This window comes from Pyxicephalus adspersus, chromosome Z, assembly GCF_032062135.1.
Source record: "Pyxicephalus adspersus chromosome Z, UCB_Pads_2.0, whole genome shotgun sequence".
NCBI lineage: Eukaryota > Metazoa > Chordata > Amphibia > Anura > Pyxicephalidae > Pyxicephalus > Pyxicephalus adspersus.
Window position 1 is genome coordinate 27,682,737 of NC_092871.1, and position 19,290 is coordinate 27,702,026.

At 35.6% G+C, this 19,290-nt stretch overlaps 1 long non-coding RNA gene across 4 annotated transcripts in view; it reads right to left on the reverse strand.

Moving 5' to 3' along the window:
* The window catches only part of LOC140343497 (uncharacterized), a 77,362-nt gene that overhangs the window by 21,488 nt on the left and 36,584 nt on the right, over positions 1-19,290 (reverse strand). Inside the window, exon 2 of one of the 4 annotated variants that reach the window (XR_011923351.1) lies at positions 7,266-7,419. The exons of 2 other annotated variants lie outside the window; for them this stretch is intronic. This is a non-coding gene — a long non-coding RNA (uncharacterized lncRNA). Of the gene's footprint in view, positions 1-7,265; positions 7,420-19,029; positions 19,207-19,290 lie in introns of all 4 variants that reach the window. One more of the 4 variants, XR_011923353.1, reaches the window with a different exon arrangement.

Below are 19,290 nucleotides of genomic sequence, written 5' to 3' on the forward strand. Positions count from 1 at the left end.
ATCGATATTCTCCCATTGGACTGCCTACTATGAAACAAGACCACATTCTAATTTTAAATTTTCATTAGAAACACACAATGTTTAATTAACAGACAGGGATTTTATAGTGGCACAATATATAACATATATAACAAACAACATTCTTTCCTTTTAATTTTTTTTTTAGAAATAGTTTATGAAGTACAAACAAATGAGTAAAATCAATACATAAAACTTTCATATATTGCATAGAACATAATAGCTTCAAACCCTCCTATTTCATGTGGTTGCCCCTAGCAATTGTGATCCAAAATGGGGTTCTAATTTAGGGCAACAACTCCTGAGGAAGCAGACTTAGCTCTGTGAAACGTGTTGAGAATAAGAATATGGTGTTTGTGTCCTAAATTAGAACACCATTTTGGATCAAATTTACTGATCCACACTCCTAAAAAATTTTATGTGTAAAAGCAGTACATTGTTTTCAAGAACATTTATTTTACAGTATAATAAAATAGTATGAGTATATATTTTTTTTATATATATATATTTTTTAATATATATATATATATATTTTTTTTTTTTTAATTTATACAATTTATTATTTTTACATGATTTTGTGCTTCAAACTTTATTATACTCATACTATTTAAAATTTTCATGAAAACAATGTACCACTTTTAGAAATATAAAACCGGAAAGAAATGAACCGCTAGGGAGGTTAAGTAAAAAATGTAGTTTGGTGTTTTAAGTTTTCTTTTTTTTTTGGAGGGGGGGGGTAATCCACACTCTTTATCGACTTGCAGATGGAGGATGGTCTTGGTTGTGTGCATGCATTCTTTCTTCAGATACTGAGGATGTGGAACACAGATCCAAGATCATAACATGAGGATCAGGTAGGGAGCAGAGCCGGATCTTGGATGATAGGGTGGAATACAATCCAAGGGTGTCACTGATTGGGGGAGGGAGGATTGTTCTGAGGAATAGATAAAGGAGCAGTGAGTAAGGATTTTGTCCGGGGTCAGGATCAGCTTGCAGAGGACTAAAGGAAGCAGTGGTCCTAATCCCTCTGTCAGCTCTGGCCCACCAGTACAGTGCACTGTTATTTCCAAGACCAATTGATATAGCTCGGTGGGACTCTTTGACACATGTGCTACCAACAGAATTGTGGTCTGCAGGCCCAGTCATTTTGGTTCCAAATTCATGGGGAAACCCCAGCACCACAGGGGAGCAGTGACACAATAACTTGTATGTCATAATGACGCTTTAATTACTTCCAAGGCAAAAACCCTTTTATTAGGGGAGAAAGCCATATGTGATATAGGGGGCTTGATCAGGGGAGAACCCCTGATCTAGAAAACAGGGCCAAGAATAGAAAATTATTTCATAGATCACTGGGTTACACTATATATATATATATATATATATATGTATATATATATATATATATATATATATATAACAGAAAAGGAGATATACGGGGAGGTTCCAGTGTACCTTGGGTGAGGGAGTCAGTATATTGGGTGCACAATGTTTTTGACAATCAAAGAATTTTTTGGACAGAAATTGCATCTGAATTAGATTTTTGGGTGTAGAGATCTGATCATGGGAAAAGGTATCCTAGTACTGCAATTCAAGGTGGTCCTGCAAAAGCTTGTTAAAGTAGAGGTAAACCCACCTAGGCAAATTGGTGCATTATGTTTACAGAAAATTTAGCCTAATGAAATTTGCCATAAATTCGCTGAAACCACAAATGTAGAGGCCATAGAATTTACCTTATCTCACAGTAGGGAACCTGATTGTCATCCCTTATTACGAACTGATCAAAACAATCAGTTTTAAATAGTATGTGCAACTTTGCAATGAGATAAATATGTAGATCACACTAACCTCTAAAACTGACCCTCCATTGTGTAAACTTTACTTCTTTTTTACAAATATGCTTCTTCTGTTTGATCATCCTCTACATCATACCGACCTTTACTATTCTGAACAATGCTAGTGATGAAGTCCTGGTGCCGGCATCTACATTTGATCTCTCTCTGCTCTGTGCAAATACAAATTACGTTTTTTTCTGGAATTGCATTTTAATGAAGATACCTATCCTAGGAGCATTGTCCTCCATCCCATAGTAATTGCACTGACAAGTTTAATAATAGTCCTCTGAAGCTGATAATATTTTGGTAAAACCAAAATGGTGAAGCTGCTTTTAAAAAGAAGTTTCTTCATTAAAGACGTTTTTCATGATTAGACAAGACTTTTATAGCCAACACAGGTAAAGCTTACAGCTATGCCCCTAAGATGTGACTGTATGCAGAAATAGTTGGGTCAGTACATTTATTTGGATCAGCACATTTAAAACGATAATAATGTGATGATTTGGATTATTTCTAAAATATATTGCAAACTGTAACAAAATACAATTTCCTTTCTCTGCAGGTCACGTTGAAACCTTACCTTTTTTTTAAGGGGCTGGGAATTAAAAGTAGCCTGATGCATTTGAAGTGAAGGATATACAGACTCAGCAGTTGTGCCACTTTGTGGGATTTTTGTAGACTGTAACCTGTGCCCAAATAACTCACAAGCTATTACTCTGCCAGATTCAGGTACATCTTTGTCACTAACAACGCCGCTTTTCCTTCATGCAAATCCTACAGACTGTCTAGATAGTGGTGGGGTGTTTGTTGTTGATAAAAGCATATCACATATGGCTTTCCTCAGATTTGCAAACTTCAAACAATGAAATAATAAGGAATACATGCAAGACGTGTTCAGGTTGAATTACCCTTTACAAAGTTCATTTGAAATATGTCATGGAAGATTTAATGTAGTTTGCTTGAAAGATCTCCACAGGAAGAAGCTTGTGAAGAACCACGCTTATAGTACTTCTGCCAAAATTTCAAACTTCAGGACTTTTTTTTCTTGATATCAAAAGCTTGTCACTACTTAAGCCTTATTGCCATGACTCCCAGCAATTAACACTTTCAATGTCACATGCATATCATATATTATATTACAGAAGTACTCAGGGCAATATCAAACATTAAAGCTTAGATTTGCAAAGAAAAATGCAAATTACTTTTGCCTGTTTTTTGTCTTTGTATATGCCATTCAGAATAAAAAATAATATGTTAAAAAATGTTAGCATAATAAAAGCCTGGCTCAAATATTGTTCTTCTATAAGGTTTGTGCAAATAATTCACAATATAGTACCATCTACCCGTTACCTCATCCACCCCACTTTTCCTGGTCCTACTAAATTTGTATTTAGTTTTTGTTCTCAATATCTCTCCGGTGAAAATGGGAATGAGAGAATATAATAAACTATGACATATAATATATTCTTTTAAATCTGTCATCCATTGATTCTTTAGTAACACTAAGGTCATGGTGGACAGACTGAGTTATAAATGTATTATTGTGCTAACCACCAAAGGCCACAATCTTGTTACAGGACATACCGCTCTGACATCAATCACAGCAGATTTTTCAGCCTCGTTAACCTATAAAAAGGTGAGAACTAAAATAGCTTTGCCTCTGCCAGTGGTAAAAAGCACAAAAGCCTGAACTTTAAAAAAGACTTTAAAAGTAGAAATAAACTTATTGATAGTGGGAGTAAGCTTTGCTATAATCAACGGCATACTTACTGATTTAGGCACACACTTACGTTACTGTCCTCCAGCAATAACAGGTCCAGAATCCTGTCATTGCTACTTCCCCCAAACCCCATTTTTTCCCTGCCACCTCTTCTGGGTCCACCACATTCCACTTTGGCCATTGGGCAGCCTATGATGTAACTTCTGAGCATGTACAGGTCTAAAATAGCCTGCAGCTTTAGGTCAATTCTTGAAAGTGACAAGAATAGAGCTGGGATTTAAAGTTTAGGTATAGGTAGGCATTTCTCAAACCATTTATGTGTGCAAAATTTAAATTTGGAAATAGACATTTTTATATCACTAAGGGTAGTGAACAAACTCAAAAACCTCAATGCTTCTGTGTAGTATGCAAGTTGTTAACATGCTGCCTTTTCCCTTTTCTATCTCTCATGTTCTGATTGGCCAGTAAGATCTGCCATAATAATAGGCCCGTATAAATGTGCATTATCCAAAAGTACCTTTGAACAGTAATTATCAATACTAGGAATTAATGAACTTCACATTTTACAGTACACAATATTTGTGGCTCCTAGTTTGTGGAAGACATTCATTAACGATATAGGCTCCACATGGCTCCCGCGTTGTTATGCTGGAGTCATAAGGATTTTACCAGGTATTCCTTGAAGTAATAACTGTGCTGCACCCATGCAAGGTAATACAATAGATTCACTTTAGTTGTGTCCCTACCAGCAGCCTATGCCAACAATCTTTTCATGCTCTATGAACAAATATATTTAACCTTCTGTAACTTCACATTTGGGAGCTTACATAAGCTTGAGGACTCGTCCCACATATTCGAGCAGCCAATCACACATCACCCACAAAAAAATAGATTACAGCATAGGATTAATGGTGCCAGTCCCAAATTGTTTATATACCAGAGAAAAAATTTTAAAAAAATACCCACTCATATAGGCACCTTTGAGACATTTTCATGTAAAAAACATTTTCTACTAACTACAACCCTACATTCATCCAGCTAAGCACTGTCACATGGGAGAAAAATGAGTTACCTGTTCCCCATACCTTAAAATTCTCGGTATATTTCGCCTGAGGTAGTAGTCAAATAGATTAGCAGGGGTGTCTGTGAAAAGAGTAAAGACCCCCTTCATGAACCACTCATATTTAGGTTTCCAGCTCACCTTCCTAGGTTACACAATGGGTCTGATTTTTTTAAGCTCCCCAAGGCTGAAGAAGATAGATTGTCATGGGAGAACCTGGGTGATCCAGCAAACCTTAAATGGATAACTTAAAAATTAAATGCAATTTATTGACTAATATATTTTAATCCCTGACTAGATTCGTTCCAGGTTTGCTGGATCGCCCAGGTTCTTCCATAATAATTTATCTTAGAAAGCTTTAATAAATCAGGCACTTTATCAGAGCCTGTAGCTATGTTAATGATACCCATTAGACAGTGCTCGGATCTAGGGATTGGCTTCTAGACCCAAGCACTGTCATATGGTAAAAAACCACATGCTCCCCCTGCTGGGGGTCACTCCAAGGGTATAAATCAGTGGGTTGGGAAAGGGTGGAAAGACTCATGAATAGCTTGATGAACGTAAGACAGAATTTCCATTGAAATGATTGGAGATCAGGCTGTATATTCAAAGGGAAAGCTCTGTCCAGGAAGCAAAGCAAATGAGCCTCATTTCAGGTAATTACAGAATATTACAAAAATGCTTGGGGAGAGAAAGTATCTTTAAGTACACAGGGGCTCATATAGAAAAAATGGAGAAAAAGGCTATTACAAAAGTTCTAAATCAAAAAATCTTGTTTATTTGTTCCATACACCTAACAATAAAACCTGCTAATAACAATTCCTTTTTGGCCTTTTTTTTTAAAATTAATTAGCCCCATAATATTTACTATAGTCAGCAAGCAGCACATGCTATGTATTATGGTAAGGTTGCCCAAACTGATTTAACTGATAAAAATACATAGGGACCCCTCTTCTCAGTAACTGAATCATATCTCAAGACATTCTACACAACACACAAACACATTTTATGCATACATTTTAATAACGGCTATGTTCTAAATTATGCATACAACAATCAAAGTTCATGTATTAGGTATTCAGCTCAAGGATTGAATTTCTTTTTATAAGAAGTGTGTTGGGTTGAATTAATTTGGCAAAAGCCTTGAAAACATGCTTAGATTGTGTTTAGCATAACCTCCAAAGTTTAGTGGTTATTTATTGGAGTATTAGTGCTAGAGAAAATAATAATTTACAAAACTTTTATGCATAGACAAACAAATTTAAATAAACATTCTAACTGTAAATTTATATATGAATATACCATATATGTCAGAGATATATATATATACGTTTATTCTACCATTATAAAAGTAGTGGGTTTGCTAAAAAAATGAAAAACATTTTAAAAAATAACATTTTATGACTAATGATAATTATGGGATCTCTTTTTGTTGAAGTGGACAAAAAAAAAATGCTTTGAACAACACTGCAGTTTCCTTTGGGCCTGAAGGGGTTAATGGCCAGGAGCACTGCCAAAGGGTCTTTAACAGTCTACCAGCTCCGATCACTGACAAATAAAGAGAGACATCCCTAAAGCATCACAAAAACACAACAGTTGTCACAAACTCAGATCAAAGCAAATATCGCAAATGCATTGTTCACATCCGCAGGACAGAAGGTCTGTTCCCCAAAATAATAGAACTGGGTCATCATAATTATTTATAACTCAGCAATTTGCCTATCTGTGCCTATTGTTTTGCATTTTTAGCATTGTAATTTTTTTGTAGGTTCAATTATATTTTTTGGCATGATTTTTACTGATAATATATATATTGCTTAAGAATATGATTTATAACACAAGTGAGCACATAGCAATAAAATGCTCAATGAAGGGTTATGTGTACATCTGACTACTTTGTCTAAAAACACTAAGGCTTATTGTTTTTTTGTATTCCCTTTTTAAGCAACAGTGGTTCCTGGTGCTAAGAATACATGTAAACTCTCAATAGCCTTAATATTAGAGAACATCCCAACACTCTCCCTATCAGACCCCTAAGCTTTAACCTAAATTCCAAAATCTTATCCTAAATTGTATCTTCACCCACTTATTTTTTTAGGCGGTAAAAATTTTGTTGTTTATACTCAAAAAATGCTGTTTCTTAGTCAGCCCCATTTATAAAGGTGTCAATCAGCAGAAGAGATTGCCACTTTTCATTACCATTGAGTGACAACAGGCTCTTTAATGTAGTAAAAACCTGATGTTAACCTATAATAGAAAATCTTCCGCACCTGATTCACTTTGTCCTTACTCCTTAACTGGAGGTTTGCCTCCTGACCCAGGGGCCTCCAGTCACATATTTTAATAGGCATTCTGCTTTTAATGCATTTTGAATTAAAAGGGTAAACTTCTCCAACCCCTGTGTCATCAACAACTCAAAAGAAAAAGTGACCCTTTGTATTAGCTTCAATACTTAAAAGAAAATATAGTTTTTTATTATAAGAACACTGACTATATGTCACACAGTGGATGTCCTATTTGGAGGTGGACCTTCCTACACACTCCAATCATGGAATTATTGATAAGTGATCCTTTGGTTAACATTACTTATTACCCTAAAGCTGAAAAAACTAAAATAAAAAAATACACTTACCTTTAATCCCGCAGGTGGCGCTGGTCCTTCCAATGATTCAGTCCAGCGTTGTCCTGGAATTCCTCTTCGTCCAGGCACAGAGAAAATGCTGTGTGCCACAATCTTCTACCTTCTCTTCCAGTCTTCTTTCTTTGTCAACCAATCTCGCCCTGCACTGTAAAAGGGGAAAAAAGAGAGTGGATCTCACTGCGCATGTGCAAAATCAGCATCTCTTTACCCTAGGAGGAAAAATGCCCCTTCTGCGCATAAGGAGCAACCAGAGCCTTCGGGCATGCATGACGTGGTATCCCGTGAGGCTCTGCGCTCCCATTACGTCTTAATCGTTGAGGCAATCAAGACTTGATCACAGCTGCTTTTTGTCAGTTGTCACAAATCACAAACATATAGTCGTTAGTGGTATATCATATTGATTAGTCCTAGTATTAAGCTTAACTTTGGGAGAGATGTGGCTTAATCATAGTTCTTCTTCCAAACAAACAGGTAAGCAAAAGGGTGTCCTAGATAACAACACTGATGACAGATTACCAAAAGCAGTTGATAGACCATAAAAAGTAAAGCAGTATTATGATTAAACATTTTACGGCTTCATTTTCATTTTTTGTGCTTGAAAACTTAGTCGACCATGGAGCAATAGATAAAGTGCATATCCTGTAAATGTTATTCAAAATTTTTAAATTTAAAATATAGCCATATGTTTCAAGTATGCTTTAGGCTCATGATCGTTTAGATCAACAGTTACCAACTGTGCCCGCAAGTGGGGTCAGGAGAAGGACCCGACTGGGAGGACGTACTTGCCAGAGGCACCGACCATGTCTCCCATACAGATCGCAGGCTCAGGGCGGTGGGCGAGTTGTGTCTCTGGACACAGCCCAGCCACTTTTCCATCACAGGCTCAGACCTGCGATGGGAGAGTGGGCAGGTTCTGGCATAATGACGTCAAGCAGGGGGAAGTTTCTTACCCCTTGAGTGACACACATCTCCCTGGGCATGCGTGGTCCGGTGCAGGTAAATTTAGTGCTACATGGGTCTGAAAAAGTTGGTGACCACCGGTTTAGATCATATAGATTAGCAGATCACAGTTGAAAAACACAAATATATACAGTAAAACGTCTACTAACCAACTACAAAAATATGGATCCCTTAAAAAAGCTCCAAGAATAATAGTTTATTACAATTACATCCTTGAATCCTTTCCAAGTTACAGCTGTCCAAAATATTTACTGATATGCAGTAGTTTTACTTCTAGTGGAATGCATTCATTTTAAGTTTTTTTCTGTCCGTTTTTTTCATTTATTTATTTATTTGTTTTTGGGTCTTACTATTACGAAGAACCAGGAGGGAAGCGTAAATACAAAGTTGCTCTGTAAACCCAATCTACTAATAGCTTAGTGCAGAAGAAAAGTCAGAAACCCAATTTCCAACAAAAAGACATCCCAACTAGGCAATTTTAAAAGCAAAACAGGCCATTTAAAGAACAAAACATAACCCAATAGATGCTGCCTTTGAGGAGGAGTGCAAGAATCTCATTGAGAGTTTTTAAGATGAAGATATCAGGCTTTGAGATACTGCACATTGAAACTGAAGTTAAGAATAAGCTATTTAGGTAAAACAAACTGTAACTGTAGTATAATAAATGGTATTTATACAGCGTCTTGTTATGCTAGAGCACTAATTGATGATTACAAAAAAGAGATACACCAAAATGTCATCAAATTCAAGAAAAACAGGATATTGGAATAACTAAAATTGGGACTAATGGTTTCAGAAGCAAATCCACTGTGGAGGAGAGTAACCTAAAATAACAAGGAAAGGATAGGGGAATAAAATGAACAGCACTAGGACAATGGAGGATAGAGAATATTCCTGAATGACATAAAGACTGGAGATCAGAATAGAGACTCTTAAACTAGAAAAGATATAAAACAATATTCAACCAACAATAAATTGTTTAAAAAAGAAGGGCCATTGTCAATTCCAGTAAGTTTTGTCACAGAAAGCAAGAAGCTTAACAAGATGGTCTCTATATTGTTCTTTAGAATTGGTTAATGCAATAGAAGACTTTGGGTCTGTCATTTACAAAGACTAAATCCACAAGGAAATAGAGAGTGCGTGGGCTGAAAGCATTCATTTAATGGTACTGCTGTGCTCTTGGCAGTTTTTCGAGAGCTAGATCTTGGAAAAGATAGTGTAGTGAGTGGCATAGCGGCTCATAAGTTATCCCTCTGGTCTTTGTAGTGCTAGGTCTCAGGTTCAAATCTCGGCCAAGACACTGCATGGAATTTGTATGTTCTGTAGGTGTTTGCGTGGTTTACTTGGTTCGTTGGTTTCTTCTCATAGTTAGGTTAGTTGGCTTCCCCTCAAAAATTGACCTTAGACTATGTTTATGACATATGACTAAGGTAGGAACATTAGATTGTGAGCCCTTTTAAAGGAAAGTTAGTGATACGACTATGGGCTTCTAAAGTGCTGCGTATTATGTCAGCAATACATAATACACGTTAAATACACAAATTAAAGCATCATATTCACCTTCTTCAGTCATTTTTTTAGAGGTGATTTGTGGAACTCTACAGATTTCGGGATGTTTAAAGCATATTCTATACCCCTTCCCATTCCTGTCCCCTAACCTAATTAAACCCACTACCCCAAACCCACTGAATATATCATTATATTTTCTTTGTTGCTGGTGAGCTTGTACAATTCATCCTAGACTATAATGTTCAGGAGTACAGCCCTTTTTACATCCATAAGGACTTACTGCATTGACATGATATAAACACCGGAAATGGACTCTGAAGCCATAGAGAGGTAAGTAAGCACCTGGTGGGAAAGGGGGTTCAAGGTTAGATTAGGTTAGATGGCTAATGGTGGATTGTTTATTTTTTATTATCAACGTGTCCCATAAGGCATCCCCTTATACTATGTTTCAGAATATGTGTAGCATTAGTGGAATTCTAAGTATGCAGTCTATTATTCACCTCTAATTTCTTGTGTACAGTAAAATAAAAAAAGTTGTAGAGATCAATCTTTTAAAGTAATTTCAGCTTCATTACTGTACTGTGTACCATTATGATGTATACACTATTTTTCTCTTCTGAGGTATGTGGGAAGCCCTCATTTGTGTAGGTGTTCAACACACTAGGACACACCTAATAGCAGTTTATACTGTACCAAGCCCTGGCTCCATAGGAATAAACCCAGGCTACATTACTTAATAAGAAAAGCAAGTGTAGATATATTGGTCAAGATCTCTATGAAATGGTGATCTTTTTTATATGCATTGCAATGCACATTCCTCCACACTAACCTAAAGAGCCATATGAAAAAAGAATAACTAATTGTGGAAATTTGCATCATAATAGGAATGCGCCACTTGGACAGATGGCAATTGACTTACCTAGTGATGGTAATATACTGTAATCCCATCGTCCACTAACTAGACTGATTCCCTGTTTGGCACCTGCCCATGGTGAAGGTTTATTGACCTCTATTGACATGCACGGGGGTCTATGTATAGGTAGTTAAGCTGGAAGGTGGTAAAACATTATAAAAAAAATACTAATCATTTAGGCACAGTGGATGGGATTTCAAAACAGGTATTTTCCAGTGGGGAAGACTCAAAAGTTTGTATCCAATGTATGGAACAAAAAAAAGGTTCGACTTGGTATTATAATTTAACGTCATACCGTCATTATATAAAGTCATTTTAAATATATTAAAATCTGCAGCTTTTCTCTTATTGCATGGTAATTCTGCTACAAAGGTCCTTTTTAGATACTTCCTATTATCATTAGCATTGACAATGTCCTGAATTTGACCTTACTGATGGAGGCTACAAATAATACATTATACAGACATGATCTACAGTTATTACCAGAAGGAAACCACCTGAAAAAAATGCCATGCAGCCTTAGATTTATTATCATTATGGCAAGAATAAATCTGATCACCTTTTTATAAATATGCTGGTATTAGTTAAAATACCAGTAAATACCAAAACTAGTGCCCACCAATAAAACTGGCAATCAGTTATAAAAGTGAATTTCTGGGGCGTTTTTTTCTATTGATGAATGGGACGATCTCAACATTGGCAAAATGGTAGGGTTTTTTATTTTGGTGATTTGATGAATCACCCCTTTACGATAATGCATTTTATTCTTTTCTTTACTATACAGTAGGTGATTAGGAGAAGACATTATTTTTTTACCAGGAGATCCAAGGAGAAGGTTACTGCCTGTGAAGCAGATTATTTCCTAACTCACTTGTTTTATAAAAGAATTAGGCTTTGGTAGCTATGACTGTAAAGCTTTCCATTATTGAGAAAGGTTTCTAATGAGCAGGTCTTCAAGCAACAAAATAAAGCACCTGATTAGGTTGAGAAATTGGGAAAATAGCTGGTTAAAGCAAAGGTGAAAAGAATGTAGGCTGGAATCTCTTGCAGAGATCTAAGTTTCTCTCAAAGAATGAATATGGCGATCCAATGACACCAGCATAAATGTTAATATTAAAAGGGAGAGGACATATTAGGCAGTTCAGCGTTAATAATGCAATATTGTTTTGTACAGGGTCACTCTTTCCTAAGGTGGTGATATGGTATTATTGTATGAATATGGTACAGGACCACGTTTTTTGTTAGAGCAGGACAAGGTAGAACATATGAAACAGAACGGGATGTTCAGTTTTGGATTTCTGAAACCTTAGGTTCTAGGTTAAAACGACCAAATTTATGCAAGGGTAATGGTTGGAAGCAATTTTTTGCTGTCTTTGCTGGTTCAGCCAAAAGGTCTGCCTTTGCTTTTAAAAAAGTGTGACTTTAGGACAATGTTGTAGAGTCGTCTAACAGTCAATGGGCAGGCTCCATGTTCTCAAAAAGTAATGGAGATAGTGCAGACTAGTTTTGCAAAATTAAAGACCACAATTAAGACCCTGGAGACAGGTTTATCACATAAATGAAGTTTTAGGTAAGTAACCGGGAATTTTGTTTTAAAAATTACAGATTAGGCACAGAGGGTGGAGGGTGAAAGAGTATATTTTCTCTTGAGATTAGCATTAGATGTTGTGGGGTAAAATATTAAGAGTTTGTTTTAGGGGCTGAGAGTTTAGTGAACTTGTAGGAGAGGTTAAATGTAGAGGTACTTTCTCGAGAGTGTTCTTTCCTTTTATAGTATTTTTATGGGTATTAATAAAAGTGTTCTCTAAAAGAGTTTTTATTGTTCCTTATCATGCTTATTTTAAAAAATATGCCCAATATGCCATCAATTATTATTATTAGTTATAGAATATATTGATAAGGGATTAGGTAAGCCCTTTACTTTTACCTGGCATTGTGCAGCAATTCAATATAGATTACACTTATAATTAATTTTTCAAGTTTAGATCATTAAATCAGTTACTGCCCCTCAGACGCTCCACAGGTAAGAATAAATCACCAATGATCCTGTAAATGCCTACCACTACCATCAATGCATACATATTTCTTAACCATGGAAGATCTAGCTATAGTAAGGGAGCTGACTGGTATCAAAATCTTCAAGATCAATAAACCTGCAAATGAAATGTATTTAGATAGGATAATGATTTAGTCTTTTACATAACATTTTATTTATGTTGTAAGTTAACTTTAGATGTTTCTATTGCAATATTTTATATATTTACCTGTCTTTTCTCTCTTATCAATTTATCTTTTTAATAAATCTGCCTCTCTTCATATCCTGTCCTATACACTCCCATTTTAATTCTCCTTGTTTTATTACAGCTCCTCCAGTGTCCCCCTCTGGATGTTTCTCACCCGCTGTGTCTTGGCATCTTAAAGTGAGATTTTGGGAGCAGTGAGTTAAGATTTATGATACGGGAGGACAGAGTGTGAAAGGGGTATCATCATCAGTTTTGACTGAAAGAAAGAAAACATATCTCCAACAAAAAGGAGCCCTTTCAATTCTACAGCGTTGTTAGGACAACCCAAACTATCCTTTAAATGATTAGTTCCACTTCAGAAGAATTTACATTCAACAGTGAAAACGCAGCCTCCCTCCATTTATCCCAAAGGATTTCTCACTAAAGAGAGTCATATGTTTTGGGCTTTTATTTATCTTTCTCTATTCAACCTACACTTGTATTAAATAAAAAGGAGAGTCGGCACAAAACAGCAATTATGAACAATATACCTGTTAAACGAGACTATGTGCTAATGCAGGTAGAACAGAAGGTGGAAAGCAAGCCTTCATCAATTAGACAGATTAGAAAAATATACTGTAGCTTCAGATAAAAGTGAAGCTCTGGATAACTCTATAGAAGTCAATGGACCTGGCCCAGTGACAACGTCTGTTAGCTGTAATAGCCATGAAATATTTGCCTGTGCAAAAATAACAGAAGACTTGGTGCAACTGCCAGAGTGGTATTGGGCAACCACAACACATAGAACTGACAAAATGAGTATGACATGATGACAATGGTTGGGTTATCTGCTCTGCTTTGTATACAGTGACATTTTATAGAAGACAAAGACCACAAAACTGAAGTCTTGTATTTTGTAGAAAGAACAGATCCTAGTCCTGTTATTAAATTAAAATCTCAGCAACAAATATGTCTACATTCAGCATTACTCGGCTTAACAATAAAAAAATAACAGTCTCATGAGAACTGGTTTTAACTCATTGATTATTGTACTTGTAAACTGAACTAAGCTAAATTTTTTAAGAGTGTATATCTCTCGTTTTGCAATATTTAAGTATGCTTTAAATATTTGGCATCTGATTGAAAATTTCAGCGTGTACATTGTACGTTGAGAATGTTACAAAGTACCCAGTGACCTCATTTAAATTTTGAGCACTGGATGGGAAATGTTTTTCCAAAATATATGCTATGAAGTTTACAAAGTAAGAAGACTAAGATGCTCATTATGTTGACGGAGTGAATCTGCAATGTGGTGGATAATACTTCCCCCGCCCCCTAAGATCTTCAGGGCAGGGTCCTCTTCTCCTGTGTCACTGTCTGTATCTGTCTGTCATTTGTAACCCCTGTTTAATGTACAGCGTTGCATATTACGTTGGTGCTATATGTATCTTGTTTATTAATATTAATTATAATAATAATACTAGAATTTTTGAGATTCTATTATCCAACAAGGTCACTTGTCATAAATATAATAAACTATGTTTCAAACTAAAAAATCATCCATGCAATGTTATGTTTTAGGAAAATGCATATTGAATCAAAAACAGGTTCCAGGCTTTAAATAAGTTTAGGTTTGGCCATAAGATGATAAAAACAATCCTTAGCAATCTAACAGTACCATAACCCGAATCTTTCAATCAGTTACAGATAAAAATGGGTATGCTTCCTTTGTCCAGCCTAGATATTGAAAAACATGATCTGTTTTATGAGGAATTTTTTCTAAACTGTATAGTTCTGCCAAGTATAGACAAGCTGATGTGCAAAAACACTGAAGATTAAATTTTGATCTGATGACAATTAAGTAGTATGGTTTTTGATAGATCAGTCCATCTATAAAAAGTTTTTTTTTCACTTTTTGATTGTAAAAGAGCTAAACCACCTGATAGTTTGTATATCTTTTTATTGTACTCCAATGGTTAGACCTCTGCACACCTGCTGTGAATATTACAAAATATTCCACCCTACCTGTTGAATTCCTAAATGATTTGATACTGTGGAAAATATGACAGGAGGTGCTGGAACTTTCAAAGGTTAGTGGTATCACTCAAAACTCCCAATTGGGCATGAATTATAGCAATTGAAGCTTTCAATACATAGGAAGCCAAAGCTCGACTGAAACTACCAGTCTCCATCCCTAGTTAAAAATTTTCATATGATTGCACTGACCCTTTGACAACCAAGACTAGAGGGGCATCAACACTTATAGAGGTTTGCTATTATTTGTAATTACCATGTAACAGATTTATATACAGCAGAGCCCTTATACTATGATAAAAATATAGCCAGTGTTATCAAGGAAAACCAGAGCAGGGGTGGCCTGTCTGCAATGGGGGCATAGGCACATTTCTCATACCCACCTTTCTTGGTGAGAAATCTGGCCATCTATGGGCACACATTGAGGTCAGTTTACTAAAGAACTAAACTGTTGACTGTTCACTTAGCAAGGTGAATGTTCACTGAGTTTAGTAAATACTCTTACTTATAATATATACTAATATGCAAGAAAAAAATCCTATTGGGTTTTGGGTTTCAAAGCAAACACAACTTTAAATTCTTTACTAAACTTAATTCTTTTTTAGATAAGAAAGTCAACCTCTCTTCCTCTATATCAGCCTTTCTTGACCTTTTAACAAGGGGGAACCCTTGAAATAAGTTTCAGGTTTTCAGGAAACCCCTTGCATAATTAGTATATCCACAGTTTACAGTATTTTATTGTGATAGTCAGTGGAAAGAATGGCTCTTTTATTCCTGGTTGGTGGAAAGAATGCCACCCTACAGCTAGCCAAAACATCATTGATGTCAATAGTACAAATTGCCCACTGCTCAAGAACCCACAGCAATGGAACCTGAGAAACACTGCTCTGTACAAGAAAAATGTGTGTGATTCCACTGTTTTTTAAATTGTTTATATTAAAAATTTGTAAAGAACATAAAATGAAATGAATTGTTAATTGTTTAAAAGTATGTAACTACTCAAGACAGCAAATAGTGAGAATTATTTTCTGTTTAATACTTTCTTATTGGAGTTTTGGTATGGAAAAAAAGGAAATACAAACAATTATGAAACATTGCGTCAAAAATAAAGAATGGTAAGAGTCATATTTTTATCAGAAGAGGAACATTTTCCTCATATGTGATAAAAAATTTTGAGGCCCAAACTATTTAATCATTTTCATTGCCGTTTAATACCTACATGAGGAAATACCTGCAATACAGTATATGATTTTTTTTTCTTTTTTTATATCACATGCCTTTATTTATATTTTTCACTACATCGAGGCCAAACTGTTCAGAAAAAGTGACACTTGGGTCAAACTATTAATAAGCAAAGGTGCTTACAGTGCTCAACTTTAGGGACCCATTTTCACATTGAATATGCACTGTTTTATAGTATGTCTGTGCATACATAATAATGTTACACCTTACCATGTGCTACATTAGGACAGCCCATTCACTGCTCTATTTTTAGGAATAAACCACATTGCACTGTACTGCATTGCCCTGTGTTGTTTTGTAGTTCCATGTGAATGGCATCACATTGCATAAAATGAGTATGTGAATGAGCCATTTTCCTAAATGGTGAAGAAGAACTTGAAGCGTTGCCCTCGTGTTCACCTGGTGGAATGTGTAGGTAAAGTAGATTTATTTGACCTGATTTATAAAAACACTCCAAGGCTGGAAAGGATACACTTTCATCAGTGAAGCTGGGTGATCCACCAAACCTGGAATAAATCTGGTCAAGGAGCAAATAGCCAATGACTTTGAAGAAATCCATTCTGGGATTGCTGGATCACTCAGCTTCACTGATGAAAGTGTATCCTCTCCAGCATTGTAGAGCTTTAATAAATCAGGCCATATGAATCATATTAAAGGTGCCTTGAGTGGTTAGACCAACTGTTACTAAACTGAATATTTCAGAGGTGGTGAATTGAATTTACATGCTATTTCTTTTCACTTCTCTGCTTTTTTTGTCTGAGAAATTGAGAAAGGGCCGCGTTCATAAAAATATTTTTTTCCTTAAGCTCTGATTTGATAAGTGGTGAATGGGTTGATCCTATTAGAGCTTGTTTTCCTGCTTGTGTGAATAAACATTTTGCATTGGAACAGAATTTTGTTATAGTTTAAACAATTTAAGCTTTCATATAAATATGCATATTGGATTTTCATTGACATGTTTTTTTGATTGCAAGAATTTTAATAAATGTACTATGACCAACTTTTTTTTATAAAGTTCTCCTTTGTTCTGAAAAACAAAAAAACATGTTCCTGAAACTTCTGTTCAAATTGTAAGTCCTCTCTCTTTGCTCTTCCAATGACCTACTAATGACCTCACTCATAACCTCCTCACATGCACAACTGCAAGACTTTTCCAGAGGTGCCCCAACTCTCTAGATTAGTCTACCTAGTCCCTTTCGGCTTGCTCCTACTTTATGCTCTTTTAAAAGAGCACACAAAACCCTTTTTTTTCAAACTCGCCTACCCGTCTTCTTCTGTCTCCTAAAATTGTCACTACTTCCCATCACTCCATATCTCCACTTCTATTGTTTGTTACTTCCCCCACCTCCTAGATTGTAAGCTCTTCAGGACAGGGTCTTCCACTCCTACTTTGTCACTGTCTGTATCTGTCTGTCATTTGCAACCCCTATTTAATGTGCAGCGCTGCATAATATGTTGGTGCTTTATCAATCCTGTTTAATAATAATAATAAAAGTAAGTAATAAACAGATAATAAAACAATATTATAAGGGTTGGGGTAGGAGAGGGGTGCAGACAAACAAAAGAATACTGCGCTAATGCTAGTGGCAGACTGCAGCATATATGTGCTACATACATACATACATGTGCTATTGTTTAGAGTTCTACCTTAAATTTGTTTTAAACCATATAGTAAAAGAAAAACTGAAATGATTGCCTATATTTTACAATGACCTCTATTTGCTAGAAATATTACAACATAATACAGTACAAATTAGTAATTTTTGTGACCTCAAGCATCGTTAGGTGCCCTGTTGTCATAGAAACTGGGTATAAATGACCAAATGACTAAATGTTTTTATGAAGTAGTAGATATTGATTTTTCCATGAATACATCAATAATATACAAATGGTTCAGTACAATTTAGGTAACAAATTACCTTGAATGAAATATGCAGACAAAATGAGCCTGTTCCTTTTGTTATATAATAGGAACTCCCAAACAAATGACTAGAGGAAAAAATCATTGTTATGGAGGTCATTAAGCCTAATTATTTGCTGGTCTATCACCCATTTAAGAGATGTGAATAAACCAGAATTATGAATCTTTAAACTCAAATACATCCCTAGTCCCTTTTGGGAAATTAGCAGATACCATCAAAGCTTTTTGCTTTCTGATCAGTAAAGATCTGCTATACGGTCAAAGCTTGACTACTACATTTTTATTGGGTGACCACTGTGTCTTTGAGTCAAATATACCAAGCTTCATGAACACATCAGAACATAAAGAAAACTGGATGAAAAAGTTAGTTTTATCTGCTTATGCTGCCACAATAAAGAAAAAAGAATAAAATAATATTATTACTAGTTATAAAATGATAATCTAATGCACACATGTATATTCCTTTTTGCTACTTTGCAAACAAAATGCTACAGGGATGGTCCTCTTGTGTATATATATATATATATATATATATATATAGGGCCTAATTTATTAAAGCTCTCCAAGACTGCACATGCTTGACGATCATGGAAGAATTTGGGTGATTCAGAAAACCTGCAATGGATCTGGTCCAGGATTGAAAACTTTTGCAGGCTTGCTGGATCACCCAGGCTCTCTTATGAAAGTCTATCTTCTCTAGTATTGGAGAGCTTTAATAAATCAGGCCCATACAGTCAAACGTATTTACACATCTACATACATTCAGTTCATACATTACATGCATATTATGGTGAACTGACACTCCACATTTGAGTTTTGAACCAATTCAGAGTGATTATCTAAAAGTAGACCTATCACCACAACTTTCCTGCATATAAGATAAATAATACTTTATATATAATAAAAAATAATATAAAATTTGTTTCTTTTACATTTTTTCAAAATATTTTTAACCTGTAAAGGGAAGACCCCTCCTGTTCTGTCTTTACCACCTCTCCCGGATCGGTACTTTTTTTAACATTTTCATGAAGTGTGTCACGCAATCTTGCATCTGTGCAGTGCTAGATCAGGTGACTTAGGAAGAAGAACGAGGAAGAAGACAGAAGAATTTGGAGGCGCCCAATGTCCAGCCTGCACCAGGACCAGGAAGAAATTTAAATTATTTATGGTAATAAAGGCAGATATAGTTCATAGGCGAATTGAGTTCAGAAATTT